General features: G+C 37.5%; 2 long non-coding RNA genes across 2 annotated transcripts; both read right to left on the bottom strand.

Annotated features, from left to right (window-relative positions):
- Positions 1-656: 656 nt before the first annotated feature.
- Positions 657-24620, bottom strand: LOC118983352 (uncharacterized). The gene is made up of 5 exons (XR_005065707.1): positions 24306-24620; positions 10744-10839; positions 7802-8274; positions 6112-6245; positions 657-1017 (listed from the first exon to the last, which is right to left on the bottom strand). It is a non-coding gene; the product is annotated as an uncharacterized LOC118983352 (long non-coding RNA).
- On the bottom strand, positions 14486-19840 carry LOC118983353 (uncharacterized). Its single transcript, XR_005065708.1, has 2 exons — positions 16946-19840; positions 14486-14923 (listed from the first exon to the last, which is right to left on the bottom strand). It is a non-coding gene; the product is annotated as an uncharacterized LOC118983353 (long non-coding RNA).
- Positions 24621-24687: the final 67 nt, after the last annotated feature.

The following is a 24687-nucleotide window of genomic DNA, read 5'->3' as shown; positions in this document are numbered from 1 at the left end:
GGGCCCAACTTTTTTGGGAGTCTCTGAGCTTCCTGGGCTTCCTGGAAGTCTCTTTCCTTTGCCAATTAGGGAAGTTCTCCTTCATTAGTTTTTCAAGTAAGTTTTCAATTTCTTGCTCTTCCTCTTCTCCTTCTGGCACCCCTATGATTCAGATGTTGGAATGTTTAAAGATTTCCTGGAGGTTCCTAAGCCTCTCCTCATTTTTTTGAATTATTTCTTCATTCTGTTGGGGTTGAATGTTTATTTCATCCTTCTGGTCCAAATTGTTGATTTGAGTCCTGGCTTCCTTCCCTTCACTGTTGGTTCCCTCTACATTGTCACTTATTTCACTTTGCATAGCCTTCACTTTTCCTCTATTTTGCAACGATACTCAACCATTTGTCAGCATACTGATTACCAGTGTTTTGAACTCTGCATCTGATAGGTTGGCTATCTCTGTGTCACTTAGTTTTTTTATGGAGCTTCGATCTGTTCTTTCATTTGGGCCATATTTCTTTGTCTTAGCACACCAGTCTGGACAAGTGTTTCTTCTTTAACTCCTTGGTTGTAGGACTTCCATACAGTTCAATTTTCTGGCAGTTTTGCTTGGTTTTTGCTTTTATATTTGTTGTTGTCCTTTTGGTTGTGCGAGGAGGCAAAGTGTATCTACCTATGACTCCATCTTGGTCAGAAGTCTCCAAATTATAATGATTCATATACAGTATATATATAACAAATGTGCTCACTTGAATTTGATTCTATCAGAATCCTAGAAATGAATCTGCCAAAGAATCATTGGATCCCATTGATTTGAGCAGGTTCAAACTGACTTCAAAACACTTTTTATCTTCAACTGTTCAGGCCCAACATGTATTATCTGAATGCATTCACTTGTGAAACTTTATTCTGTAGAGTTTGAGGGTTAAATATGGACACAAATCAACAAATTTTTTCTACCAAGATAATTAAATGAGACCAGATGAGACATACAATTTTTATCTTCACGGTGCCACTTAAACCATGGAACTTACGCTGGGTCTACAATACAAAGAAAAAAAGCTGCAGTAAAATTGGTCACACAGGAGTTTCTGGTCATCAATCATCAAGAAAGGAAGGAGGGAAAGAGAGAAGAAGGGAAGGATACTAATAAATTGAGCCAATAAAGTTTATGCAATGGCCACAACTTCCCAAATTTGATGAAAAACATGAATATAAGCATCTAAAAAGCTCAACAAACTCCAAGTTGAACTTAAAGAGACTCACACCAAGTAACATTATAATCCAACTAATGAAAGGCAAAAATAGAGTATCTTAAAAGCAGCAAAAGACAGTAATCTATACAAAATATTATGCAAAAGGAATCCTTAAAAAGATCAATATCACATTTCTCACTCAAAAAAACTTTGTAGCCCAGGAAGCAGTGGGCTATATTCAAAAACCTATTGTTAATGAAGAATTATATATCTGGCAAAACTAGCCTTCAAAAGTGAGGGATAAATTAAGGCATTTCTAGATAAACAAAAGCTGAGGGAGTTCACTCCATTATCTAGATATGCCATGTTTGGTTTATCTATTCATCAGCTGATGGAAAATTGAGGTGTTTTTACTTTTGGGTTATTATGAATAATGCTGCTATAAATATTTGTGTACAAGTTTTTGTATGGACATATGTTTTCAATTCTCTTCAGTGTATACCTAGGACTTGAATTGCAGGATCATATGGTAAATCTGTTTAACTGTTTGAGAAATCACCCAGGTTTTCCAAAGTGGCTGTACTATTCTATATTCCCATAAGCAATAATGAGTGTTCCAATTTCACCACATATTCAACACTTGTTATTATTCCTTCATGTGTGGTATCACAATAAGTTATTTCACTGTGGTTTTAATTTGCATTTCCCCGATTACTAATGATGTAGATTATGTGTTTATTGACCATTTGTATACCCTTGATAAAATGTTTGTTCTGGAGAGCATTATGCTAAGTAAATAAGCTGGGCAGTGAAAGACAGATACCATATGATCTCACCCATAAGTGGAACCTAATCAACAAAACAAACAAGCAAGTAAAATATAACCAGAGACACCAACATAAAGAACAAACTGACAGTAACCAGAGGAGTGGGGGCAGAGAGCTAATGAGGGAAAATAGTGAAGAACCATCAAAGAACATGTATAAAGGACACATAAACAAAGCCAAAAGGGGTATGTTCAATCAGTGGAATCTTGAGGCAGGAATCAGTGGAGCAGGGGTGCGTGGTGGGGTGAAAATGGAGACAACTGTACTTGAACAATAAAAAAGAAATATTTGCACAAAAAATGTCTGTTCAGATCATTTGCTCATTTTTAAACTGGGTTATTTCTCTTTTTATTATTGATTTCTTATACTTTAAAAACTCTTATCAGATATATTATTTATAAAAATTTTCTCCCATTCCAGGAGCTGTCTTTCATTTTCTGGATAGTGTCCTTTGATGCACAGAAGTTTTTAATTTTGATGAAATCCAATTTACCTGTTTTTTCTTTGGTTGCCTATGACTTAAGTGTCACATCTAAAGACCAATTGCCAAATCCAAAATCACAGAAATTCACACTTACACTTTCTTCTAATAGTTATAGTTTTAACTCATACGTATTTAGAAATTTGATTCATTTTTAATTAATTTCTGTGTATGGCATAAGATATGTGCCCAAATTCATTCTTTTACATATGAATACCAAGTACCATTATTGAAAGATTATTCTATCCCTTCATTGTATTGCTTAGGCATTCTTCTCAAAATCAATTGACCATAGATGTAAGGGTTTAATTTTGAACTCTAAACCCCATTCCACTGATCTTCTATGCCCATCCTTGTGCCAGTTCCACATTATCTTGATTATACTGTAACTCTGTAATACCATTTGAAACAGGAAGTGTGAGGCCTCCAACTATGTTATTTTTCAAGATTATTTTGGCTCCTTTGGGTCCCTTGAATTTCCATAAATTCAAGAGTTATGGAAAATTTTTCAGATTCCATGAATATGGGTATTAAATTGCTTGTTTCTGCAGGAAAAAAAAGTCAGCTAGAATTTTGATAGGGATTTTGTTAAATCTGTACCTTATTTTATAAAGTATTACCATCTTAAGTCTCATCCATGAAAATGGAATGTTTTTATGTTTCTTTAGGTTTTTAAAATTTCTCCTAACAATCTTAAAGTTTTAGTTTGATTTGTCCAACAATTTTAAAATCCAGCTTCTTAAAAGTTTTTAGTGTAAAAATCTTGTTCTTCTCTTAAGTTTATTTCTATTTTATTATTTCTGATGCTGTTGTAAATGAGATTTCTTAACTACATTTTTGGATTGTTCATTGCTAGTATAAAGAAATACAATGGATTTTTGTATATTAATCTTGCATCTTGTCAGCCTGCTGAGTTCATTTATTATCTCTAATTGTGTGTGTGTGCATACATACATGCACATGCACAAATGTGTACATTCCTTAGGATTTTCTTCATAGAAGGTCATGTCATTTGCAAATTGAAATAGTTTTATCTTCTTTTTTGATCTGAATGTCTCAAACAATTTTCTAATCTTTCCTTGTGATTTCTCCTTTGACTCACTGGTATTTAGGAATATTTTATTTAATTTCCACATATTTGTGAATTTTCCAAAATTGCTTCTTTCATTGATTTCTAATTTCATTCTATTGTAGAGAAGATACTTTATATGAATTCAATCATTTCATATGTACTGATTATTTTCAATGGCTATATACTAAAGTACATTCCATGTGTACCTGAAAGGAGTATTTATTCTCATGTGTTGGGATGGCGTATTCTAGAGAGATCAATTAGGACTGGTTGGTTTGTAATGTTGGTCAAGTTGTCTATTCCCTTGTTGATTTCCTGTCCAATTCTTTTTTGCCAGTACTGGAAGTGGGATATTGAAGTGTCCAGCAATTATTATTAAATATCTATTTCTTCTTTCAATTTTCTCAGTTTTTGTTTAATGTATACCTGGTGCATATGTGTTTATAATTGTTATGTCTTCTTGTTGGATTGACACTTTTTCATTTTAAAATGTCCTTTTTTATTTCTAGTGACAATTTTTGTCTTAAAGTATATGTGTCTGATATTAGTATAGGCATTCCAGCTCTCTTTTGGTCACTGGTTGCATGCTTTATTTTTTTAATCCTTTTATTTTCAACTTATTTGTACATTTAAATCTAAATATATCTTCTTCTTTCTCATCCTCACACAGGAAAATTTTTTCATAGGATGTTTTTTCATTGATTTTTAGAGAGAGGAATGGGGAGAGTGCAACATCAACGAGGGAGAAGCATCAATTGGTTGCCTCCTGTATGCACATGAACTGGGGATTGTATGTGCCTAGACAGGGAATTAAATGTGCCCCAGTCAGGGTTTGAACCTGCAACCTAGGTATGTGCCTTGACCGAATCAAACCTGCAACCTTCCAGTTACAGGATGACAGTCCAACCAACTGAGCCACACTGGTCAGTGCTAAATGTAGACAGCATGTCCTGATTTTTTTCAACCCATTCTATCAATATCTGCCTTTTAATTAAAGTGCTTAATCCATTTACACTTAATATACTGATAAGGCAGGATTTACCATATGTTGCCATGTATAATGTGCACCCATATTTTTGGCCCAAACTTTCAGGAAAAAAAGTCTTTCATTTTAATTTTTTAATTCATTTATATTTAGAAACAAAACCAATTATTGTATTCCAGGGTATTATTTTGCATACAGATAACTGTGATTGCTTTCTAGAGTTACACTTTTAGTGCATAAGCATAAGTAAAAGAATTAAAAACACTTAGATATAGAATTGGTTCTACCCATGTATAAAGCACATCCTTATTTTTCCCTAAAAATTTTTGGGGAAAAAGTGTTCATTATACACAGCAAAATACAGTACACCTACCTTTTTGCTATTTGTTTTCTATGCGTCTCACTCCTTTTGTTTACTTGTTTTCTATTCCTCCATTACTGACTTGTCATGCTAAATATCCACTTTCTAGCATACCACTTTAATTCTCTTATTGCTTCTTTTACCACACGCTTTGAATCATTTTCTTAGTCTTTGCCTAGGATATTATAATTAACATCTTGACTTTTAATAATCTAGTTTGACATACCAACTTAATTTCAGTAGTATATAAAGTTTGCTCTTATATATTTCCAATCCCTCTTCTCCTTTGTGCTCATTGTCATATAAATTACATCTTATATATTATTTGCCCAATATATAATTATAATTATTACTTAATGTAGTTGTCTTAGAAAAGAAGTAAGTGGAAAAAAGAGTTACCAACAAAAACACATTTATGCTGTTTTTTATTTCTACCTATGTAGTTACTTTTATTGTGGAGAGATGAATTTTGCCCCTCAAAAGATCTGTCCATGTCCTATCCAAGAATCTTTAATGTTACCTTATTTGGAATCCTTTGATTACCTTATTTTGGCACATGTAATTAAGTTAAGGGTCTTAAGATGAGAATATCTTGGATTATCATTATCCAGCTAAGCCCTAAATCTAATGACAAGTGCCCTTACATGATGTGGACAGTGGATAAGGCAAAGAAGAGAAGGCAATGCAAAAACAGATGTACAGAATGGGATGATGTGGCTACAAGCCCAAAAATGCTGGACAGCTATCAGAAATTGGAAGAGACAAGGAACAGTTCTCCCCTAGAGACTCCAGAAGGAATGTGGCCCTGCCAGATTTTGGCTTTCAGGCCTCCAAAAATGTGAAAGAATGCACTTCTGTTGTTTTAAGCCACAGAGCTTCTGGTAATTTGTTACAGCAATGTAGAAAATTAATATACCCATATTCTTTATTTCTTCACATGAATTTCCTCACTTGAATTAGACAACAAATATTCTTGTTTGCCTAAATGACCTTTAGTGTTTATTGTAGGGAGGATTTTATAGCAATAAATTCCGTTTCTGTTTACCTAAGAACATCTTACTTTCTTCTTCATTCTTGAAACAGTTCTGTAGAATATACAACTCTTGGTTGACAATCTTTCTTTAGCAGTTTGACTCTGCCATCCCATTGCCTTCTGCCCCCCGCCCCTCCCCCCCCCCGCCGCACCTTGGTTTCTAACCAACTACAGCCATACCTTGATACTCATCAGCCTCAGAACTTGTCAAACCCTGTACTCATCCCGTTTTGATGAGAAAAAATGTTTCAGCACTCGGTGCTTGCTTGGGACTTGTCACACTTGCTAGTGCTTATATGAGCCACAATGCCACCCTGAAAGAGAAAATGCTTTATCACTCATTGTCTGTTCGGCACTTGTCAAGAGTTCTGGAACAGAGACATTGAAATTAAGGACAATCTAACAATAGCCGGTGGCGGGGACACAATGTGGGGGAAAGGTTTTCAGGAACTACTATAAAGGACACATGGACAAAACCAAGGGGAAAGGTGGAAGCAAGAGAGGGAGGTGGGTTTGGCTGGGGTTGGGGGAGTGGTGGGGGGAAAATGCAGACAACTGTAATTGAATAATAAATTAATTTTAAAAAAAGAAAGAAAAGAAAGCCCTGGATAGTGTAGCTCAGTGGATTGAGCGTGGGTCTGCAAACTAAGGAATCATGGTTCGATTCCCAGTCAAGGCACATGCCTGAGTTGCAGGCCAGTTCCCAGCAGGGGATGCACAAGAGGCAACCATACATTGATATTTCTCTCCTTCTCTCCTTCCCTTCCCCTCGAAAGATAAATAAAATCTAAAAAAAAAAAAAAGAACTGATATCTTTTTAAAAAAAGAAAGAAAGGAGCTCTGGAACAAATTGATGATGAGTACTGAGGTACCACTTACCACTGTATTAATCTTAATGAGAACTCCTTGTCATGTTGAGTCACTCCTCTACTGACACTCTCGAGATTCTTTGTCTTTTAACACCCAGACTGATTATCTTGTCTAGGTATGGATCTCTATGGTCTTACTGTACTTGAAGTTATTTTAGTTCTTGGATATACACACTGATATTTGTCATCAAATTTGGGAGTTTGGGTTACATTTCAAATATTCTGTTTCCTCTCATCTGGGACTTTGATTTTATGTATGTTGATATGCTTGGTGGTATAGGACAGGTCTCTAAAATTCTGTTAACTTTTCTTCATTCTTTTTTCTTACTGTTCCTTGATTGGATAATCACAATTAATATATCTTCAAATTCTCTGAGTCTTTCTTCTGCCTGCTTAACTGTGACAGTGAGCCACCCATTCTAGCAAACTTTTATTTCAGTGACTAATCTTCACCTTCAGATTTCTATTTGGTTCTTCTTTAAAATAATTACTCTTTGTTAATATTTCCACTTGCTGAGACACGGTATTATTACTTTCTTTTAGTCCTTTCAACACTGTGACCTTTCACTTTTTGATCATATTTAAAAGAACTGATTTAAAGTATTTGTCTAGTAATGTCTGGAATTCCTAAGGGATGCTGTTATTTTTTTTCCCTGTCAATAGGTCATACTTTCTTGTTTCTTTGCATGTCTTACCAATTTTTGTTGTTGTTGTTGAAAACTAAACATTTTAAATAATGTGGCAAATCCACAAATAAGGGTCTTCTCCCCCTCCAATCGTTGCTGTTTATTATTTTAGTGACTTTTCCAAACTAATTCTATAAATGCTGCATTGTTTGTCATGTGCAGCCACTGAAGTCTCTGCTCAGTTAGCTTAGAGCCAGCTCACAGATTTCTTTTAGCATCTGGAAACAATAAGCTTCCCACTATGTGCTGAAGAATGCTGTGTATGTTAGGTCATATCTTCCAAGTTCAGTCAGGCAATTAGTAATTCTGACTTACCCTTCACTTCCTGCTTGTGCAAAGTCTCAAGATCATCTGGGGTGAGTGCTCAGGGCTTCTCAGGTCTTTCTTGAGCACGCAATCATCTGCTGGTATGTGCAAAGCCCTACTCATACGAGTGGCCTTCTAGATTCCAAAGAAGATGCCACAGCCTTTCAAAGCTCCTATGGAAATCTCATTGCCTTTTTTTGTTAAGCCTTTTGCTTAGTGTATTGTTTATCCTTACAAAACTTACAAACTCCCTCAGGCAGTCACAAGGTTAATCAATAGTTTTTAATTGTGTTCAACAAATATCCCTGGGAAAAGTCTCTTCCATATTTTATGAGTCTGACAGCCTTGCAATTAGTGTCTTCTAAGCAATTTTCAAACAGGTCAAGTAATAACAACTTCCAGTGAATGAGGAATTCAAGGTGCTCCCCAACTCTGTTCCTCCAGTGGTTGTCAGGATGTTGCTTCGCAAAACTACTGCAGACCTGAAGAGGAGGCAATGAAAATAGGGCAAGATAACACGCCAGAAAGTGCTATTCTTAGGATCCAGCCATTTTTCCTTGCATAAATGTTCTCTAGATTGCTACAAGATTTTGATTACTTTTCACAGTTTATTCTGACCATTTTTGCTAGTGATTCCATTTCTTTTATGGAAGAAAATATTTTTGGAGATTCTTATTTCACTATTTTTGCTGTCTTCCTAGTAATTATTTTTATACCTTTTTTTACTTAAAACAATACTTCTTATAAGTATTGTGTTAATGGATTTTTGGTGAGGGTACCTATGTGGTGTTTGGTACTTTCCCTGGCCTCAGAAAACCTATCACTGTATCATTCATCAAATCACCAGAACAATAGATTTTTTTCTCTAATGGACAGTTTTGTTGCTTTTCTTCTTTGTTAAAAGTTCTTACTTTTATTAAAATGTTGCATTCATCAATAAGAGATTTATGAAAACTTATCAACCAACTGCAATGAATCTCAATCCTGATTTGAAAAATAAAAACTAAAAAAATTGTTACAATTAGGAGGGGATTTTTGAACATTGGATGTTTAATGATATTAAGGAATTATTGGTAATTTTTTGTTAGTGCAAAAATGAAATTGTGGTTATATATTTTTGAGTCCTGGTCTTTTATTAAAGGCACATGCCAAAAAGAATATGTTACAGATGAAACTATGTAGTGTCCAGGGTTTGGTTCAAAATGATCCTAGGAAATGGCGGAAAGTGGGTGGGAGTATGATGAAACAAGACCAGATACGAGTTTATTGTCTAAACTGGGTAATGTGAACAAAGGGGTTTATTATGCTATTTTACCTTTCAATGTTTGGAAATTTCCATTATAGAGGCCTTGGTGGGGTGTTTGTTTGTTTGTATGTTTGTTTGCTTTAGTATTGTTTCTTCAAGCCTGGGCTGTGAGGAATTCTAGTAATTTCTACTGGGTATGTCTTAAAGCAGAGATTATAAACAGATGGCCCCTGGGCTGTATTTTGCCCATATGCATGTTTTCTTTGGCTACCACATTTTTTTAAAATTATGAATGAGTTGCCAGCATTTTTTAACACTTTAAAACCAGAAAATTTCAGAGAAAAATCACTCAGCTTTCAAACTTCTCTTGAAACCATCAGAAGCATTGGCTATGTGGACCCCCATCTGACATGGTGACAACTGGCTGGAACTGGAAAGTTTCTGTCCCATAAAGGAAAGGCACTATTTGCCATAGTTCCCACCTGCCTAGCCCTTGCCTTCACCCAAGAGTGTCAACCCTGCCTTACTTTGTTTCTAAGGCTTGTTGACAATAGAAGATACCAATGAACAAAAATTTTAAAGTTTACATGAGTTTAATTAATGTACAGTACAGCTATACACTGAACAAAGTACATAGTGCAGTTTACACATTTTGTTCTCAAAACCAAAAACGATTTGATGTAGTATTTCACCCACCAATAAAGCATTCAAACGAGACAGGAAAATATATTATCTAAGACTTGATGAGGATTAGAACATTTCTAAGGTGACAGTCTACCAGCTGGGCTTTAACAGGTAGACAACAAATCTAAGTCAATAACAAAACAATTGTCTTTCATAAGATAAACTATAGAAACAGGATGCTTTAAAAATCAGTCAACTCAAGTTAATTACATCATAAATCTTATTAAATTTAAGGTATGTGATACTTTGGGGATTTGGCTGAAGTAAAAGGATTTCTGAATGACAGATGTAATCTCAACACATATCTGCCATTTCATTTTTAGCTCCTTACTGCTACTCTCAAAATACTCTTTTATCTTACAAGACACAGTTGTCCCTTGCTATATTGTGATTCACTTATTGCAGCTTTACTGTATCACGGATTTTTAAAAATATATAAATCTAATTCTGTATTGTGGAGTTTTTGCTATATTGTGGGATTTTGCAGTATACGGGTATTTATATAATATTTATTATTTTAATTATTTTTGCCTAAAAACTTAAGACAATATAAAATATAGAAAATGTTAATTCAAACATATTAAAAGAATATTAAATTGAAATAAAATACAGTATGTATTTCATCAGCGGATGAGTACCATGCTGTACACAATGGAATTGCAGTACACTACTACCACTTGCGTAAGTTTGCCAATGTGAGATTGTACAAGGCACATTATTGGATGATGGAATGGAATTCGATCAACCATAGCACTGTGTTCTGTATCCTGGGCGCTGATTGGCTCAGTGACTGTGGCATCAGTCTGTCTGCCCTCCTGCACTGTGCCCATATGTGCAGCATCTCTCCTTGTCCACTTCACATTGCTGTCTGATCACTGCACGTAGTGTTGCTCTGTGGTGTTGTTTTTGTGAAATTTTCATAAAAGTCTGAATTTATTTCAAGCCCTACAATGCCACCCAAACGTTTTACACCTTCTAAGGCTTTTGGCAGTGAACCCAAGCGCCAGAAGAATACGCTTACCATCAAAGAAAAGGTGGAACTTCTCGACACGTTAAAGGAAGGCAAAACCTACTCAGCTGTAGGCCACCATTACGGGATCAATGAATCTACTGTTCGCTACATAAAGAAAGATAAGAATATTAGGTCTATGGCAACAATGACTTTTAACAAGACTGCAAAGAGGGTGGTCACTTCCCGCGCAATAAGGCCATTGTGAGGATGGAGTCTGCATTGGCCCTGTGGATAAATGACTGCAGGAAGAAGAATATCTCGCTGGATACCAACACCATCTGGACAAAGGCCAAGAAACTTTATGATAGTTTTGTGGAAAGCACATATGTTCATGATGGTCATGAGGATGAAGATGAAGAGGACGATGACGCAGAAGCAGGACCATTGAGTGCTTCTCCCACCAGACCAACCTCATCAAGTGCCAGCAAGGGCTGGTTTGACAAATTTCAGAGATGCTTTGGACTTGAGTGTTTCTCTGCATGGAGAAGCTGCCTCTGCAGATAAAAAGCAGCATCAGCAACTCCCCATAACTATGTTCATCACTTGGACGAAGAGATCAGTTATGCCTATGCCTTTAGTGGAAATAGAAGTTACGGCCCAGGGTGAAGATACTGCACCACCAGATGAAGTGACTGATGCAGCGGTGCCTTCAGAAGAGCTGTGCAGCTCTTCTTGACTGTGCAGTACATTCATCTCACCATCATGACCTTCACCACCATCAGTACTGCACAGCTACATAATTCATGATCTTCGTCATTCAAGTTGTAGTATCCTTCACTGGTATCTATATAGAATTTTATATGTTGTTAAAATTATGTAGGTTTGAGTGTAGAAAGTGTTTAACAGTATATGAAGTGTTTATAAGAGTGTGGGGAAGGTTAATAAGAGAGTGGGGAAGGTTTATAAGAGTGTGGGAAGGGTTTATACAGCCTTAAAATATATATAAATAATAAAGTAAATATAACGCCGCTACTTCACAGATTTTCACCTATCATGGGGGTCTCTGGAATGAAACTCCCACGATAGGTGAGGGATCACTGTACACTTCTACCATCATTTTTCAGGAATCTTTTACTGATTCCCTCCAGGTAGCAAGTATTCTTTCTCCTCCACACCCCATGGGCATTTAGACTGTGATTCTTTTACGGCACGTGACCTTCTTCAGTCTTACATCATCTGTGCTTTCATCAATCCCCCTCCTCCTTCTAGAGAATGAAACTTCCTTAATGTCAGAGACTCTGCAGCCAGATTACCTGGGTTTCAATCCTTTGTAGTAGCTCTGAAAAGTTACTATATCTCTCTAAGCCTCAATTTTCTCATCTATAAAGTGGAGATGATAATCTACCATCTTCATAGTCCATATGAAGATGATAATCCATATGGGTGTGAGGATTCAATGGAGTGGAACTTTTGCCTGAGGCAAGAGGATAATACAGCTACAACATTTTGAAAGAAAAACTAGAACAAAATGTATATTTTCAAAATAGATATCTGAAAATAAGTTCATTAATTCTCAGGCCCTTCTCCACATGTGGATATAAAAGGGTTCAAGGGTAGAGTTAGAATATTTAAGAGGATTTCTTTGGAGACAGTTATTCTGTAATTCCAACCCTAAGAATGGGTAAAGAGTTTAATGACTTTCATCTCAAGTCATGAGAGAGCAGCTTTAAGAAACCACCTAGACAATCAAAAGGGTTACAGGGAAAGAAACCACCTAATGAATATGGACCCATAAATTTTGACAGAACTGTAATATGTATTTATTGTATTATTTAAGACTATGAAATTGTTATAGAAGACATAGGATGGAGATTAAAATGATAGTCTTTGAATAACATCTAAGACATTAAAGATAAATAAAATAAATTAATTATATGATTTTTAAAAAATGGAACAAACAAGAGTCTATCTTATGGACAGAAAAGGATAGAAAGACCAAGTCATAAGGTAGGTAGTGGATCATGCCAACTCCCAACTGACACCTAAACTGTTGTCCACTTGTGACACTCATTATGTACCCACTATTCTTACCCAGAGATACACCTAAAATCCACTGCTGCTCCACCAGCTAATTGGCAAGCTAGGGCTAATGGCCCCACTCCTGTGTCTCTCTTTGACAGAGTAAGCATGTTGGCTCTAAGCACCTTCTAGATACTGAGCCCCTCTGCTCTGGCTCTTATAACCACATACAAATGGGGAGACTGATGTGGCAGGGACCCCAGGGGCAGGAGAAGACAAGATCAATAAGTAACAAAGGATTTGGGTAGCATGTCCTTCCCCGATCTCCTTCTTTTTGCTTTTCATTGTGTACTTTAAATTAATTGAATTATGTCAATTTTGATCTGTGAGTGACTCTATTTTGTGACCGCTGGGATAACTAGCCTAGTAGTGTACTAGAAGCTACCTCTACATCAGTATTTCCCACATGAAAGAGACAAAGTAGGCTGCTGTCTGACTTCTGCGTGGAAAACATAAAAGGTGAGAGATGGCTGCCTTAAAAGCAGGAGTGAAGACACTGTGCTATATTGGACCTGGCCGGCACTCCTAGAATTTGTCAGGCAAAGGTTGTGAGAGGGAGCTGGCATTGGGTTGACCTGGTTCTGTCTAGATGGCGGCCCGGCATGGTGGAGGAACACCACCAGAAAAGGCTGAAGGTAAACTGTGGATTGCCAGGAACAGAGGACAGAGATGTGAGCAAGCCAAGGCCAGAAAGAGAGATGCTTTGGCTTTATTTGTGATAGATACTCAGTAACTGAAAGAATTTCCAAATAACCCACAAAAGCTTAGCCTAGCGAGCACCATCCCAGATTACAAAGGACACAGGTAAAATGTTTTCTGGCACGCTTAGCTCCCCGTCCCAACCCCAGGTGGGTCAGAAACCACAGTGAGCTCCTCCAGAAGGTAAAGTACACCCCAGAGTAGGGGTATGAGGCAAGAAAATGGAATCAGCCCTGGCTAGTGTGGCTCAGTTGGTTGGAGCACCAGCCTGTACATCGAAAGGCTGAAGGTTCGATTCCCAGCCAGGGCACATAACCAGGTTGCAGGTTTGATCCCTACTCAGGAAGACTACGAGAGGCAACTAATGGACATTTCTCTGTTACATCACTGTTTCACTCTCTCCTCCACCCCCTTCTTCTGTCTCTAAAAGGCAATGAAAAAATGTATTTGGGTGAGAATTTTTAAAAAAGAACAAGAGGGAATAATCTAGTCTTGCACACTTACTGCCTACAGCAAGCCTTTATTCAAGGAAAGGAAAAGGCTTAATTTTCAATTGAGACCAGGAGTTTTACTAGCAGTTAGTATTGGACATTCTTATTAGTAAATTGACACAGAGTGTGTGCCCTGTAAGAGACCAGAGAAGTCATGAGGTTTGCCCGAATTTTCATTTAAGAGCATAAAATAACTAACTTCACTGAATAAAATGTGAAGGAGTGGTGGGAGACAAAAATAAAGTTATTCATTACAATCTATAAGCCTTACTTGTTCAATACAATGTTTACATATAGAAAGCTTTTAGAACAGTACCCAACACAAAGTATTAAATAAATATTAGCTATTATCATTATCTTTGCCATTGCCTAGCATGATGCTTCATACACAATAAGAACCTAATAAATGTTTGTCAAGTTTAACTGCATTAACAGGAAGAATCCAGAACACCAGTGCCCCAATCTTTTTTGAAGCTCTCTCCTGAAGTCTACAGCTTATTAAAAAGGATAAAAAAGAGAATACCTTGAAGCATCCAGTGGGGTTTTTTTTCTGGCTCATAAAAACCAGGCAAGTTCTTAAATAGGCCTCACATCACCCAAAGGATCAAAGGAAACCATTTTCTTCCCTAGTCTAAGATTTCAAAATATAACTTCTTTATCCCTATAGCTGAAATATTGCTTATTTGGGAGTGAGAGCTGAAGAAAACCACTCCCCAGCAAGGATATTCCAGGGCACACTTGGCGGACACTATGTGGACAGACGTCCCCAAATTTCCTTGGCCCTTGTAGAGCCTGGCATCAACCAGGGTCTCTGCAGCCCTCTTCTGCTGTTGTCAAAGGCAGCTCAACTATTACACTCCACTGTACCTGTTATTAAAAGAAATTACTTATTTTGGGCATTGATTCCCTGCATGCTATTTCCAGAGAGTGCCTTCCAGCTGAGAGGCAAAAATCACTTAGTTGAACTCTGACTTTATCCCCTGAAATAAAACTCAGTTGCCACAGTGTATTTTTATATCCTCTAAATTCTATTAAAGACAGATAAGATCACTCATACAGCAACCGTTTGGGTTTGCTTCCATTCATTTATTTTGAGCATGTTTCAAGTTTTTTGCTATTCCATCAAATTCCATAAATTTTCTACATTCACAGGGCCATTTTTCACAGCATGTTGATAATACTTGAAAGATGATTCTACCATCTATAGACAGTCAGTCAGCTACCCAAAGCACCAAAGACCTACAAAGGTCCATAACCCTATTTAAATTTAAAAAATTATTTAAAAGTATAAGATCCTCTGAAAAAGCATGTTTAAAATAAATGTTTTTATTCTAAACTTGCCAGTAGATTATTCACAATATTTAGAACATATGCATCAGTCTGTAATCTGACCAACAGTCATGACTGTCTTGAGCTAATTAGCAGGGAATTGGAAAGAGTGTTTACTTGGTTCTTACCAGAGTCTATTCATACTTAAGGAAAACCAAAAAAAAACACTAACTCACTTAGGTAGGGTTCCCATGTATATACTTGTGTGTACAAGAGCAATCAGGAAAAGCAAAAACAGCTTTATTAAATAAAATGGCCTTCAAAATGGCCTTTATTAAATAAAATGGTACTCCAAAAGTTAACAAGTACTTGAGTAAGCCCACTGGTTATTAATTTTTTGTCACTTCTGCTAGGAAAACAGATTTTTAAAGAACTTACAAAACCATTAAAATAAAACTGAAGATGAACCTTCAGTTTCTAACAAATGTAACTTTAAAATATTTTGAATAACCAAAAGAAAACGTTTATTGTATAAAATTTGGGAACTGTAAAAAAAGCACTAAGAAGAACTACAGCCCCCATGACCCAATTTTTAGTGGGTGTGTACATATATGTAAAATTCCCTTTTTTTTGCATTATCATACTACCCATTCTGTTTTGTAATGTTGTAACTTAGTATGTTTCTATCATGATTTCCCATTATTTTAAGTACAGTATGCTATTGTATCCCCAAATTTAGCCAATCACTCATTGTTGCAGTTACTGTATGTGGCTTTTACTTTTTTCTTTCCAAGTAACCCTAGGGTAAATATCCTTGCACACAGATTTGTTCTAACATCCCTCACCATTTCTTTAGAATAAAGTCTGAAAATGGAAATGCTGGGTTAGAGATATGAACATTTTCAAGATTTATCATGGAAAATGTAATTCAGCAGGGATTCTTTGGGATTTCACATTTCTAAAAGTAGTGACTCAGTTAAAATAACAGAAGTTAGACTCTGGGTGGCTTCCTCACACAGGAATAGTCTCAAGCTTAACTCCCTGGTACTCAGCCTATTAAATCCCAGTGGGAACTGTTCAGGTGGCCACCACCGCTGCAGCACTAAGAGCTCAACATCTCAAGTGCCAGCCCTGTTGGCAACCTTCCATCTGCTCCCTTCCCTTGCCAGTTAGCTGACTATGGCACAAGCTCTAAAAAGACCCAACATGTCAGCAACCCAAGGTTACTATACCCATATCCCCTTGCCTTTCCCCTTTTCTGCACATATGGTCTCCAACACACTTGTAAACTGTCTCAATCTGAATGTGAAAGACTGGGTGCCACAAAGGACTAACTAAATACATTGAAAATTAAAAGAGAAAATAACATCAAGAAAAAATTTCATTTGCCAGATTCCATTTTCAGTCTCTGCTTCATACTTCCCATCAAAAATAAGTTCAAGTTTCATAGCAAAAAAGATGAATTATTAATAATTGCAAAAGAGGATTTTTTTAATTAAAAACATATATGACCTTGGGTGATATTAACCAAGCTGCTTGTGTTATATTAGTAAGAAAAAATAATATTGAGGCATTAACAACAGACTGTGTTACCACCCGGATAAGGTCATGGCAACCTCCCTAACAGTATCCTTTGGAGCTAGCTAACATTCTTTCCAAGGAAGAGTCATCACTAGTCCACAGGTTCTTTGCCCTAAGACAATATAAAATAAACATATTTCCATTGAACGTACCATTAAAAGAACCAAGAATGTCAAACCAAAGTAAGGTTTATTCATCTGTTTGCAACCTATAGATAGATTAAACACAGAATGCTTATTGGCAAAACAAATATTTTTAAATCAACCACACATTCTAATTTACTACTTATAAGAATCTCTTCTGTTTATAAGTAATAGTGTGTTTTGATATATTAGGAAAACAAGAGTTGTTCTAGAAACTTTATTTATACATACATAATAGAATTTTTAAATTCACAGGCAAAACAGTGCTCAGTCTAAGACCTAGCCTACACTGTCATACTGACTTGCTTAAATAAAGATATCAACTTCCTCTTCTCTGCAGAGGATTAAATAATTTGTACTAAATCTCCTTCTGAGGACAACTAAAAAAATCTGGACAAGTTAATGGGGATGTGTTTTGAAAACATTAAAGAGACAGTGAGAAATTGGCCAAGATCCAAGAGAAGATGTAACTTCAGAGAAGTGAGTCTCTCACTGAGGCTATTGCCCAAAAGGAATTTGCCAAAACAGTGCTTATATTAGCCTCTCTAAGCTACAGGACTGATGGTTAGAATCCTGGGCAACAGAGGAAGATAAGAGACTTGCCAATCATGGAATATCCATTTGTATCTTTTGATTTTTATATAAGTTTTGCCTTAAAAAATATCTAAGGACTATAAAATGCTCTGCTCTAAACCATTTAGTGAATAAGAATAATAAATCATATATTCCTTAAAATCAATGGGTACATATCTATACTCTAATTTTTTAAAATATGAAAATCAATGTTATCTTGAGAATTATAAACATAGTAATAGACTGTATACCTGTTATATACTTCTTTATTTTGGGGATCTAGAGGTAAGGCTTAGATAGAAATGCTTTTTTGGACTATACACTGTACTTCTGAAGATATTAAAAATTTTCTTTTAGCAATCAGTCAATGCCTCTAGGATAGAAGGCAACTAATACCTAAACCTCTGATGGCTTTACAAATCTGGATAAATGGAAGTCTCCCCTTCCATTTATCACTATAACAGTTCCATTATAGTTTCCAAGATTGCTAAAACTGGGATGAGTCTAAAAGATTAGGAATTATAATTGGAATAGCGTTTCTCTTCCTGTAATGGAAGCACAACACTGAACCTCAATATTCTTTATTCATTTAAAGATACACTGTTTAAATTTAACCGCAGGGCTCACTAATAAAACTGATCTAATGATCAGTTCTACCTACTTGTAATATATCTTAGAGAGTACAGATGAAATCCTCAACTTTTTAGTCAACTAAATCTTCACAGAAAGACAGCACTATAAATTTTTATAAACATTTTCCCATTTTGATGCAGAAAATGAGTTCAAGTAGTGTAAGGACATGAGTTGTGGAGCAACACACCCATCAGTTCAGCTGAAGGAATGAGATACTTATTGGCTCAAAAAAGCCCAATTTGCACAGCATGTCCAGTCTGAGACTGCATAACTTAAAATAAATTCAAAAAATAGAAGTTACTGTGAAAAGCACCAATAAAGAGTATAAGGTAGAAAAATGAAGCAATTAAAGATCTAAGATTGCTGAGCCCACATTAAATAAGGAATACAAAGACAGTAACTGTAAGAACAAACTAAGAATATAAGTACAATCTGTTTTTATATTCCTTAAAAGCAGTACTGAGGGTATCTCACAGTTTTGATGTAATCACTACATTGTAAACACCACCCCTGTCTCTCTACCTCCCAAGCCATGTGGTTTACTCACGTGGGACTGACTCTAGCTCCAGCTCCACAAGTAGCTCTCATTCAGAATCACCGAGCACTCTGGCCAAGGAATTGGTGTAGAGATGGGAAGGCAATCCATTTAGAGATTGTGAAAGAACAAACTCAATGGAGTAAATTTGAAGGTCTAATTGCTTTTATTAAGGAATTTATGAATTGGGCAGCACCCCATCTAGCAACTAGAAGGGTGCTTAGGGAAAGGCAAAGGGTCTTTTCAGGCAGATTATCTCATCAGCATGGGTCAGAAAATTCAAGACTGATTGGTTTAAATTTCTACTTTTGGGAGAAGCTGAAAATGCAATTAAGTTAGGTATTAAGTCTTGATGGGTCTTAGCAAAAGTGACTCCATTTTTAGGTCTGTTGTTTCTTTTTAACCAGATGCTTAGAGGAATCTTATGCTTAGGGTACATAGGAAGAAAAAATATGTGAGAAGCTATTTTTATTTTGCAACTGAGAAAACTGAGATACATTCCAACAGTCTCCAAAAACCACCTTCCATTCTATACTGTGAGTACTGCATTGGATTATAACTCCTATTTTAATACTTCTGCTTACATGTGGAGAATTAACAGCACAGGAGTTAACAATACAAACTATAGAGCCAAACTCTTGGGTCTTAACCTGAATTCCACTTACTAGCTATATGACCTTCGCTAGGTCACTTGAGCACTTTATGACTCTATTTCCTCATCTGTACAACAATAATAATACAAGCCAGTTAATAAGGTAGAGATTTAAGTGAATTAATACATAAAAGAGTTTAGAATATTTCCTGGTACAGGGTAAGTGCTGTATAACTAACAAATAGTATTGTTGTTGTAATGAGTTAATAAACTAAAAATTATAAATGGCTTAGAACAGTGCCTAACACATAGTAAACCCTATTATCCACTATTGAGAACATTCATTCATCCATCCATTCAACAAATGTTACTGAGTGCCTTTTCTGTGGCAGGCCAATGTCTTCATTCTAGACCTGTGGTGTCCAAAAGAAATGTAACATAAACCATAAATGTGAGTCAAGTATACAATTTAAAACTTTCTAGCAGTTCACATTAAGAAAAAGAAAGGAGCAAAATTACTATTAATGTTTTAATCCAATATCCAAAATATTACTTATGTAATCAATATAAAAAATCTGAGACTTCTGGCCAAGATGGAGGAGTAGGTGGATACACTGTGCCTCTTCACACAATCAAAAGAAGGACAACAACAAATTTTAAAAAGAACAAACCAGAACTGCCAGAAAATTGAACTGTATGGAAGTCCAACAACCAAGGAGTTAAAGAAACATTCATCAGACCAGCAGGAGGGTCAGAGATGGGGGAGATGGGGGAGATGGGGGAGATGGGGGAGATGGGGGAGATGGGGTAGCTGGGGTGGAGAGGATACGTAACAAGGTGGCGGCTGGTGAAGTGGGTGATCCCACATTTCCAAGCAGATAAACAAGGATGAACAACTGGGACGAGAGAGAGACCACACAACCCAGGGTTCCAGCACTGGGAACTAAAGCCTCAAAATCTCTGACTGAAAAAAACTGTGGGGATTGGGGCAGTGGGGAGAACTCCCACCCTCACAGGAGAGTTTGTTGGAGAGACCCACAGTGTCCTAGAACACACACAAACCCACCCACCTGGGAATCAGCATCAGAAGGGCCCAATTTGCTTGTGGGAAGCAGAAGTAGTGAACAAAAAGCTGGCAGAGAACTGAACAAGCAGCATTGTTCCCTCTCAGACTTCTTCCCCACATACAGGACCACAATTCAGCCAGGTGGGCTCACCTGCCCTGGCAAACACCTAAGGCTCTGCTGCCTACTACATAAGAGGTACACTGAGACAAAAAAATATGACCCAGATGAAAGAACAGATCAAAGCTCCAGAAAAAATACAATGAAGCAATGAAGAGATAGCCAGCCCATCAGACGCACAGTTCAAATCTGGATGCTCACAGAAATTTAGTATAGTCGCAAAATAGAGAAAAAACTGAAAGCTATGCAAAGTGAAATAAAGCAAAATATACAGGGAACCAACAGTGATGGGAAGGAAACTGGGACTTAAACCAATGGTTTGGACCAGAAGGAAGAAATAAGAACAGAATGAAGAAACAAGAATTCAAGAAAATGAGGAGAGGCTTAGGAATCCCCAGGACAACTTTAAACATTCCACCATCCGAATCACAGGGGTGCCAGAATGAGATGAGGAAGAGCACAAAATGGAAAACTCATTTCAACAAATAACGAAGAACTTCCCCAATCTGGCAAAGGAAATAGACTTCCAGGAAATCCAGGAAGCTCAGAGAGTCCCAAAGAAGTTGGGCCCAAGGAACCACACACCAAGGCACATCATCATTATATCAGCCAAGATTAAAGAGAAGGAGACTATCTTAAAAGTAGCAACAAAAAAGGAGACAGTCACCTACAAAGGAGTGCCCATAAGACTGTCAGCTGATTTCTCAAAAGAAACCTTATAGGCAAGAAGGGGCTGGAAAGAAGTATCCCAAGTCATGAAAGGCAAGGACCTACCTCCAAAATCACCCTATCCAGCAAAATAATCATGGAATGGGAGGGCAGATAAAGTGCTTCCAGATAAGATGAAGTTGAAGGAGCTCATCACCACCAAGCCCTTATTATATGAAATGTTAAAGGGACTTATCTAAGAAAAAGAAGATGAAAACTATGAACAGTAAAATGACAACAAAATCACAACTATCAACAAACAAACCTAAAAAAAACCCAAACTAAAATAAACTAAGCAAACAACCAAAACAGGAAGAGATTCCCAGAGACGGAGATCACATGGAGGGTCATCAGCAGGGAGGGGTAGGAGGGAAAATGAGGGAAAAGGTATAGGGAATAAGAAGCATAAATGTTAGGTACAAAACAGACAGGCCAAGGTTAACAATAGTATGAGAAATGTAGAAGCCAAAGAACTTATATGTATGACCCATGGACATGAACTAAGGTGGGGGAATGCCGGTGGCGGGGGCGGGGGGGGAGAATAAAGGGGAGAAAAAAATGGGACAACTGTAGTAGCATAATCAATTATACTTTAAAACTTGCAATTTTACTTTTTCATTCTATATCTTTTTAATCTAGTGCGTACTTTGAGTATATAGCTTATCTCAATTCAGACTAGCCACATTTCAACTGCTCAACAGCCACATGTGATTAGTACTAGCATATAGTTCTTTACATTAAAGGTTAGAGAAAGAAATGTCATCTTTGTCCCCAATCCCATCTTGCTAGTAATTACATAGTGTTTTTTTAAGTTTCAAAGTCCTTTCACATTCATCATTTCACTTAATAGGAATCTTTCTCACCTTGAAGGAAGGACTGGATTTTAGGTGGTGGGGGAAATTCCCATCAAAAGGAAATAAATGAGCAGAAGTAACAAGGAAGGAAAATAAGGGGTCTATTATGAAATTAGAAGTCAAGGTGATAACCTAAGAAAAGGTATCAGGAAAGCGATAGTCTCCAGACTATGGAGGCTGGGTGTTGTCAGACTGCAGGAAGAAACCAAAGGTTTAAGCAGGAAAGAGGCAAGATGAATTAAATTGGCAGCTAAATATAGCATAAAAGGGAGAGAGAGAGGATAGAGGTAGTTCATCAGAAAATCACCATATCAAATCTCTGGTATTCAGAAGTTCCCTTCCTCTTTCCAACATTGTTATATACAAAATATAATTATTTCTGAAATGTAATTTTCATTTTAGTTAAGGTGATTTAGTAACCTTTCTAAGACATGATGAGAACTTAAAAAAAAAAGGCGCAGTGGCAGCCATTAGGAGGGTTCCACACAGAAAGAACAGCCAAGTCAAAGGCCTTGAAACAGCAAGGAGCTTGCCATGATCAGAAAGTACCCCACTGGATGGTACAAAGTACCCCANGAAGTTCCCTTCCTCTTTCCAACATTGTTATATACAAAATATAATTATTTCTGAAATGTAATTTTCATTTTAGTTAAGGTGATTTAGTAACCTTTCTAAGACATGATGAGAACTTAAAAAAAAAAGGCGCAGTGGCAGCCATTAGGAGGGTTCCACACAGAAAGAACAGCCAAGTCAAAGGCCTTGAAACAGCAAGGAGCTTGCCATGATCAGGGAACAGAAAGTACCCCACTGGATGGTACAAAGTAAATACACATCAGCATAGTATGTGGTCTATATTTAATGAATGAAAGATAGCTTCTTACTCCTGTCACCTCTACAACGCTGGCATGTAGTTGGTAAGAAACAAGCAGAGAAGATCTAGTGTTTTTCAGTTGCTGCAAAAGAGCAGATAAAAAACACCAATCACGTCTGGTGAACCAAGAGCATAAACATTGGTTTAAAAATGTGTCAACATAAGAAACCTACTAGCCTGTAGAGATTTTTTCATGAGTTTATTTGAGCCTAACTGATAATTGTCAGGATGTAAAATCTCAACAGATTGAGAAAATGCTCTGGAGAATGGCAGTTTTCCTGCTTATTTTACACATTAGAATCAAAGGAAAAAGACAAGGAGGGAGGGGAGTTACATGAAATCCACTGGTGGTAGATTAGGGGGTGGGAGAAAGCAAAGCAAAGCATGGAAATCTCTGGGTTTGGATAAAGAGTAAAATGAAGACATACACTCTTCTTTTACTTTGATGAGTATAGGATACTGTAGTTTAACTTACAGCACAGAGATGGTATGTGGGGGGAGTAAGGTAACAATGAGGGATTCTACAGTCTTCTACTGTGGTTAGGAGCCTGTGCCCTGAAGGGGCTGGAAATAGGGGATTGCTCTGACATTCCAAGGGTATGCTATTGTAGATGCAAACACAATAAACAGGCTCAGTTAAGGTGAACATACCTTATCAAGCAAGATACCAGCCAAGGACATGACTACCCACCGCGACTTGCTTTTCTTGAGAAGTTTTAATTCCAGACAACACTATGTAGTTGCAGGATAGTTAATAAACCAAGGCAAGGACGAGGAGGGAGACTTGTCTCACCTGTTCACTCAGCAGTCCTGAGCCAGGTCCAATAAGATTGCCAGGTGTTCTGAACATCACAGACAGGGATAGTGCTGGAGGGGAAGCTTTGAGACTCTGGGATTCTGGGAAAGGGATCCTCTGTATCAACTTCACTAAGACTAAGAGCCTTTACTACCTAAGAATGCCTTTGTAGCTATATATTATTCCCAAGGTTTAGAAAGGGGAGAAGGAAGGGGTACCTAAAAGCTGAAGTAAACAACCCCTGAACCCCAATAGTCAGGGTACTCAAATCAGCTAGGTGCCCCCTTGTAGCCTGGACTCAAGTGCACAGAACAAATATTAAAATTTTATTTCCTCCATAAGTGGGGCATTTAGACTGGCCAGGTACCTGCTTGCAGCTTTGTTTAGGTAGAGTTTCATAAATAAACTTGCTACCTCATTTCCACTGTACGTGTTTGTCTCCGGTTTGAATTCATGTCTTGCAAGCAAGACAAGAACCGAGGATCAAGCTGGGGGGTAGGGGGTGCCGCAGGCCTTCACCCTGACCTGCTCTGTAAGGTCCGTCGTGCAGGCCTCCCCAGAGCTTGTCAGATTTAGTAGGCGGCCCCCTTTTCACGCACAAATGGATTCAATACGCCGAGTACCTGTTTGCTATTCCCAAAGACGTAACAACCAGGCTCCTTACAGCCTCAGCACCACCACATCCTCAAATAGCACCGCTTCCGGAAAACGCTAAAGAACTTCCTTGTGCCAGCGGCTCTCCAAGCCACTGCGTTGGCAGCCTTGCCTCCCCCAACCGTGGGCTAGTCGGACATTTTGAAAGCTGCTTCTCTTCTATGAGGGCGAGGCAAGGAAGTTCCGCCAACTCAAACCCTGAAGGAGCAAGAACACCCCACGTCTACAGGATAACCGCCAAACATCACATCCGGCCACCTACCCGTCAGCCTCCCTCTGCCAGTAGTCGCCGGCGTGACGAAGCGAAGAAGCGTCTCTCCGCCCCCCACCCCCAGCCAATGGGCTCTGCCC

This window comes from Sturnira hondurensis, unplaced genomic scaffold, assembly GCF_014824575.4.
Source record: "Sturnira hondurensis isolate 20B ecotype Veracruz unplaced genomic scaffold, ASM1482457v3 Scaffold0002840, whole genome shotgun sequence".
NCBI lineage: Eukaryota > Metazoa > Chordata > Mammalia > Chiroptera > Phyllostomidae > Sturnira > Sturnira hondurensis.
Note: the sequence above shows the minus strand (reverse complement) of the source record. Positions and strands in the feature narration are given on the sequence as shown.